Source organism: Megascapheus bottae, chromosome 2, assembly GCF_031878675.1.
Source record: "Megascapheus bottae isolate mThoBot1 chromosome 2, mThoBot2.hap1, whole genome shotgun sequence".
Classification (NCBI taxonomy): Eukaryota; Metazoa; Chordata; class Mammalia; order Rodentia; family Geomyidae; genus Megascapheus; species Megascapheus bottae.
In genome coordinates, this window is record NC_143510.1 from 49,556,905 (window position 1) to 49,563,297 (window position 6,393).

Below are 6,393 nucleotides of genomic sequence, written 5' to 3' on the forward strand. Positions count from 1 at the left end.
CCCTCAGTCCTTAATATAAGACACTGCTCCATAGTAGAGTCTTCCTTCTTCCTCTCTCCCTTCAGTCAAGCCTCCCTGCATGCCCGCTCGATGGCTCACATTGTACCCATGCTGGAGATATAGGACTTTGGGGTGTGAGGCTGAATACTGCACACTCTCAATACACAGTCCTGGCGCAGTGTCCTCCTTGGATGGCTTTGTTGACTGTATGCTTCTCTGATGTTCAAGGCAGGATCCCAGCCCAGCCAGCCATGTCCTGTGGCTGCTGTTGCCTCTGTCTTATCTCCAACACCCTTCTTCTCACTACCTGACTGCCTGCAACATCTTACCCACTGGCTTCATCTTCAATGACTTCTAATGTTTGCCACTTTCTTTTCACTTAACCCAAAACCCCTTCCCTCCCTACCATTCTGGCCCATGTCCCATCTCTTGTCTGAAACCCTGACCCTGTCCTTCCCCCTCTCTGCTGCATCCTAGTTCTTCTGCCCATTGCTATCTATGTATCAGAGGCTTTCTCTGGGGTCTAGTGACACCTCTCTCTGACTCTTCCTTTGGGGCCCAGGATCAGCCTCTACACATCCCCTTCTGGGTCAAGAAAGCCTTGAACAGTTGCTGTTAGAAAGAAGCTGCCAAAACTAAAAAGCAGAGACAGTGATGGTATTTAGGGCTTGAGGCCACCTAGACTAGCTCCAGGTAGGGGCCATTCCCAAATTCCCAAATTCCAGTCCACACTCAACAGGGCAACGGGTTGCTTAGCCTCTCAGAGCCTTGGCTCCCCTACCAGTAAAGGGGACAGTAAACACTAATACAGTAGTGGTGACAATGACACACAGTAGCATGTACAGCACTCCCTGATTTGCACTTAGTGTCCAGTAGACGGATATCAATGACTAAAAAGAGGGAACAGATGGAGCCAGGACTGAGCCCATGCCAGCTCCTGCCTTCTTCTCCCATGAGACATCTGGATCAGCACATTCCCATAGAGTGGCATCACATGCTGAGGATAGGCTTGGGGTGCTGTTCCCATAGGCCCCAGGCTCTCCACTCAGAGACCATCCCTGACCCTGGACATGTCACCCTTAGAGAATAGAATCCCCACTGCCCAGCAAGTATTATCAAGCACTTTCCAAACATTAGTTGGTATTGTCCATTTATCAGGTATATATATGGAGCACCTATCAAGTACTGATAAAGGTGATCCAAAGTTTCCTGCCCTCAAAGAACTGAGTCTGCGTCCCAGGAAATGCAAGTGACCCTGAGAGAAGCAGCTCATCGGGTGATTAACAAGTCATTAACACCCTAGCATAAATTAGTTAATCAGATTCTGGCCATGAGGAATGAGACACAAGGTGTTGTTGATGCAGATGATGATAGAGGAGGAAGACTAGAGTTCTGGACCACCCACAGGAAGGGTGGGCCCAGACAGGGCCAAGGGTGCTTGCACTTTGCTAGAGGGGAAAGGGAGGGAGCAGGAGCCCCAGTTCACCAAGAGTACAAAGGCCTTGTCCTTGCTCCTGTTCTATTTGCAGTCTGGAGCAATTTGAGGGCAGAAGGAGACAGGGTCCCTGCTGGAGGAGCCTTTTGACCTGGTTCTAGTAGGCCACCTGGAAGCTGCCAGGTCCCAGCTTCCTGTCACTCAGACCCTTCTTAGGCTTTTTTGTGTAAGATCTGAATTCTAAGCTAGGCTTGGCCAGCCATGGATGCCTCTGAGCCAGTTTTATTCATCTATGGAATCATTGAGGAAGATGCATAGGGTTAGATAATCAAAGCTCAGGAACATCCAAGGATACATTAAATGGGTTGTTAATTAATTATATTCACTGAGCTCTTGGGTTAATAGCCAAAAGGTTTTATGTGCTTGGTCCTCTCTACCTGTGGTTTAGGGTTTGAGATGGTGGCCAGTTTAACACATTGGTGATTCCCCCAACTCTGACTGGTACCTTTGCCCTCTCTTCTCCATGCTCTTTGGTCCAGTAAGCCTCCCCAGAGGTATTCTAAGAAGGATGAGAGGACTTAGCACAGCAGCAGCAGCAAGACTGCCTGTAGAAGGAACAAGGCTTGAATTCAGTCTTTTAAGGGAAGAAGACCCGGATAGACTAGCACTGAAAAGTAGGCATAGGAGTCCAAGTATGCAAGAGGCAGATCCTTTGTGAGGAAAACACAGCAGGTTAGAGCAATCATGAGAGAAGAGTGACCTTGAGTGGACTAGACTCCAGTTGCACATGTGTCATGGAGCCACGGACGGCTGTTGAACCTAGGAAAAGCCTCACCAATATATGTTTGAAAAGGCAGAATGCAACTTCTGTATGGGTCAGTTTGGGGGCTGGAAAGACACTTGAAAAAAAAAAAGGACAGTAAATAATTGAGCAAAATAATTGTTTCTAAAATTAGAGAGAATGAGCTGAGCCATTTAAATGACATCAGCCTAGGTCCTGCCAGACATCCTCAGCAGGTAGGCCTGGGACACGAGCTTTAAATTCCCAGTTCACACCCCATCTCCTACTGTAGTTTCAGGTAGATGGTGACAGGCCTGATGGACTACAGTCCCTGGAGAACTTGGCCTTAATCATAGCCGTTCCTCTGGAGCCAGCCCAGGTGCTCAGCAAGCTTGCCATTGGCAAGGCTGGGGTTTAGCTCACGTGAGGAGCTGGGGTGTAAAAGATAGCTAGGTCTCGCCCAGCACTCAGCCCCATGCCCATCCTACAGCAGAGAAGTGTCTTCCAGAGCCAACATGACTCCTGCCTGCTCTTCTGCTCAGCTCCAAGGCCAGGAGCACTTCCTGTGAGGTTAGCTGATCATCTTCCTCCAGTTCCACCCTTGCTTCCAGTTGAGTGTATGTCGTCTTAGGACTGAGGACCTAGGTCCTGCTTCTGCCACTCACCAGCCATGTGACCTTCCCAGGCCTGTTTCCACATCTCCAAGAAGGGGGGACACCAATACCCAATCCACTTACTCCCCAAGGTGAATGGGAAGCAGCTCGTAAATAACAATAATGATGATGACAATGATGATAGGTAACACTTAGGCTGTCCTCTAAACACTCCACATTTATTCATTCATTTAATCTTCACAATAGCCCCTAGGAGGCTGACATGATTACCTCCCATTTTGCCAATGAGATACTGAGGCCTAAGGAAACCAAGCAACTTACTCAAAGTAACACAGCTGATGAGGTACTGAGCCAGGGCTGGGACCAGATGGCCTGGCTGCAGCTTGGCTCTTGGCCTCATCCTGCCATGACTTTCTGGTACCCAGGCTTGTAGGTCCAACTCTCACCTCCCACAACTTCTGGTTTCTGTCTTCTTTTGCCACTCGGAAGCCACAGTGCCTCTCTGATGACATCATATGGCCCAGCCACCTCCACATGTTCTATCTCACACGGCATCTCTGCACCCTGAATGCCCCTGTGCACCCATGCTTCCAATCCCAATGGTCCTATTTCATTTCCTTTCAATATATTCCTGTTCATTGCCATGAAGAGGGGACAATCAGTGGCCCTGGTTAGTGGCCAAGTAAGTGGCCTTCCTTCCTTTATCATTCATTATTCCTGACACCACAGAAGCAGGAGCAGGTCTAATAATAAAGCCTAGGAAATTTTTCCCTTCCAAAAGCATGAGGTGGACCTTGTGCGGACATCTCAAGGTCAGTAAGAACACACTTTGATGAGACTTGCTCTAACAGTGGACACCAATGGGTCAGTGAACGCCTCCCAAGTTTGGAACATCAGGAGAGCATTTACAAAATCAGAAAGCAAGGCCATGGTGATTGGGACAGGTCCAGGAAAACAATACAATAGAGGGTGGATGTGGTCCCAGAGATGTGCCTGATCTCAGTATTGATCTCTAAGGTATCTCTAAGGTAGGACTGTTGTGGAGGGAACATGACAATTCTGAGAAGCTGCCAAGCTCTTCCCCATGGTGTTTTTGACATCCTCACCAACAGTGCACAGAAGGCTCCATTTTCTCTACTTCCTTGCCGTGATTAATCTTATGCTTTTTGGATTATAGTTATCCCAGTGTGCGAAAATTAATTCCCCGTTACGGGTTTAATTTCCATCTCCTTAGTGTTTAACCACCGTGGGTGTATTTCACGTGCTCAATGGTCAGCTGTGTGTCTTCTTTAAATAAAATTTCATTGTAGTCCCTTGATTTTTTTAACTAGGTAATTCGGTCTTTTTTCTGCTCAAGGGGGGCATTCTACCACGCGAGCTACAGCTCCCTTCCTGGCTTTTTGCTGGTAAACTGGAGATGAGAGTCTCATGGACTTTCCTGCCGAGGCTGATTTCAAATCATGATCCTCAGATCTCAGCCTCCTGAGTAGCTAGGGTTATAGGCCTGAGCGTCCAACACTCAGTTTATATAATCTTTTTCTTGTTGAGTTGCCAGAGTTCCTTATATGTGCTGAATACATATATCACTTGTAAATTTTCCCTCTTTTCCACTTTTTATGAGCATCAATTAGTTGTACAAGAAGGTTTTATTTTTAATGTTTATATGCATATAAATTTAAATGCGTATTTAAATGTTTATATACATATAAACCTCAACACCAGACTCCGCCCCCCCCTCTTTCTCTCTCACTCTCTCTTTCTCTCCCCCTTTCTTGGTTCTTGTTGTTGTTTTTGTTTTTGAGGCAGGATCTCATTACATAGCCAAGGCTGGACTGGAATTCACCATCTTTCCTGCTTCATCTACCCTCGTGCTGAGTACAGTTCTTCACCACCACACCCACCTCATTCTACCTCCTTGATAGTACCCTTGAATTAACAAAGAGATTTCAGTTCCAGGAAGTTCAGCTACTTCAGCTTATACTTTTGGTGTCACATCTAAGATTCTACTGTGAAATCCAAAGTGAAGAGTTACCTTCATTTTTGTTACAGTTGTAAATAGCTCTCTTATTTAAGTTGTTGATCCATTTTGAGTCATTTTTTAACATAATGTAAAGTAAGGCCTGCATTCAAACTTACTGTGATGGCATGATTCAAATTCTCCCTCTGGGAGTCTGGATGCCTGTCTTTCTGATTACTAGCATAATTGCTCCTTCTCCAGGAGCCCTTTCTTGCTTAGCCTCCCATTATAGCCACTCCTTGATTTGCACAACTTTGCCTGGCTCCCGGGATTGGCTGCAGGTAGTGTGATAGGATTATGTACATGCAGCAATGGGTTCCATCCTCATTAGTGGATATTTGGAGAAATGAACATAATGACAAAAATGCACCTCTGGTATCACTCAAGAGCAGTTTATTGAATATACCACAGAAATTCAGAGTCCTTCATTTAGGCAAGAGAAGGACTCGGAGATACCATTCTGAAGAAGATCTCCACCAAGAGCCATGACCTTTGGCTGGATGGCAGACACAAAGACAAGTTCCCTCATTAGACTAAGCTCACGACAATGGCAAGTGAGAGTCAGAATCTACCACAGGGCACAGCCCATATCCTGCAAAAACAGGACCTGTGCCCAAGTGACCAAGGACCAATCACAGCCCACATTCTTGGCAAAGGACAAGTCATTTGGACATTTCCTCTGGTAAAGAAACAGTGGCATGTCATGGAAGAGCTTGGCCCTGTATTCAGCCAGGTCTGAGCTAGCACTGGGTGGGAGGGGAAGTAGGAATGACTGGGACATATGGCTCTCAGAGGATCCGGCTCCCTGTCCTCTGATCTCACCTTTCCTGCAGGGCTAGGTGAGAATTATTCGAGACAGGTGTAGATTGTCTGGCATTTATTAGGTATTAACTAAGTGGAAGCAGCTATTGCCATGAATAATAAAGGGGGTTGGTGGGTGACACAAGTGGCAGAAAATCCCCATGCCCCTCCACTTGACTCCACAAACAGGGTGATCTGAGAAGGTACACATTTTTCTCCCAAACAACAGTATCACCTGACAAAGACCTAGCTTCTCACACCCTGGTGGTATGGCTTCAGGTTCACACAGCCACGCTGACAGGAGAGAAAAAAAAATCTTTCAAACAACTGAGCATTTGACCTAAGCACAGGCATAGAACAAAACTACCTCCTCTCCCCTGTCCTCTTCCTCCCCCTTCTCCTCCTTCTTCCTCTCTCTCTCTCTCTGCCCCTACCCCTCTCTCTTTCTACAGGGCATGATCACAGCTGCCATCAGGCCAAGAAGGTACTGATGGCTGTGTGTCCATGGCTGCCTGCCAGCTGAAGGCAGCCAAGAAAACGAGAAGTCATGAATTGTACATGGAACCCACGGGTACAGGGAGGGCGACTGCATCAATTAGAACTGGAAAGCAAGATAAACCATGATGCAGATAGGGTGCTATAGACAGTCCTAAAATTCAGGGATGAGGATTGGGGTGTGGCAGGCATCTTTGGGCAATAGCAAAGACATCCTTCCTCCAGATGCTGAGGTGAGTGGGTGACAGGC